Consider the following 1,217-nt stretch of genomic DNA (forward strand, 5'->3'; position numbering starts at 1 on the left):
TGCTTTGTAAGTGTGCAATCACATAAGCTAGAAATGCAGAATCTTTGATCTACATAAGGACTAACAATTTGATGGAAGTTCAAATATGAACAATAGGAACATGTTATCATGGAAACAGATCTCATGATTGGCTTGTTTCTGTTCTTGTATGCCTCAGATAACTTGTGTGGAAGCTGTAGGCCACATTGGTAAAGAGCAGGAATTATTTTAAACCTAAAAGCTGTTTAAAGTTTTCAGACAGCGTATGTGGAGCTGGCTTGGGCTGCCAAATTTTACCTGCACGTCACCTGCCCCATTAACTACGAATGTTGTGTTTCATGACTGTATACAGTGCTGAGTTTTTGTCATTATGCAGGCTAGACATACAGAACAGTTTCAGTTTTTTGTGTCTCACATAGTTTGCCTGGAAGCCGTAGGCCACGTTGGTAAAAAGCGACATCTATAGGAAATAAACTGTTGAAGGTTTTCCCACAGCACAATTGAGTTAGGTTGGAGCTGCCAAGCTTTACTTGTGCACCTGACAGAGCTGGTCCTACTCCACCCTGTACAGGTGTGGCTGTATCAGTCCCCTTCCCTCCACCTACCTTGTTAATACTGTACTTTATTACTGAATACAGTTAGGTGTATTCTTACTGCTTTTACTAGCCAGTCTCATTCCTGGCTTTTCTCTCCCTGATTGTTTTACAAAAGATTTTTAAATTTAATTGATCGCTTTAAGTGGTCCCTTGGGTTTGAACCCAAAGTCCGTAGTAGAAATGTTTACCACATATGAACCAGCTTGCAGCCTTAGATCCTCAGGAGGGGTCCTTGTGGCTGTTCCAAAGACAAAGCTTAAGTCCTAATGGGCCATCAGGGTTCACAGAATTAGGAGTGCCTTTTAAATCACTTCTTAAAACTTATTATAGACCTGCTTTTATGTGATGTTGTCTGTTTATTGCTTGTATTATCTTACTATATCTGTTAAGGTTTACTTTTTGCATCTTTTGCCTATTTGTTTTACCTTAACCTTAATTTCGCCTTAATTTCGCCTCTCTTTGTTGGCCTTACTGTCTGGTTTACTGGTGTTATTTTGCCTTCAGAAAATCCTACTTTTGCTTTGTCTGTCAAAGCACTTTGTAAACCCTTGTTTTTAAGAGCACTGTATGAATACCGTTATTATTATTGTTCATATTACGTACAGATTTTTTATGCCATCTCATAGGTCAGAAAGACAGAAT

General features: G+C 38.9%; 1 protein-coding gene across 2 annotated transcripts in view; it reads left to right on the plus strand.

Moving 5' to 3' along the window:
* rgs12b (regulator of G protein signaling 12b) overlaps window positions 1–1,217 on the plus strand; it is a 58,094-nt gene that overhangs the window by 1,194 nt on the left and 55,683 nt on the right. The gene's annotated exons all lie outside the window — the stretch shown is intronic.

This window comes from Stegastes partitus, unplaced genomic scaffold (assembly GCF_000690725.1).
Source record: "Stegastes partitus isolate 25-593 unplaced genomic scaffold, Stegastes_partitus-1.0.2 Scaffold110, whole genome shotgun sequence".
Lineage (NCBI taxonomy): Eukaryota > Metazoa > Chordata > Actinopteri > Pomacentridae > Stegastes > Stegastes partitus.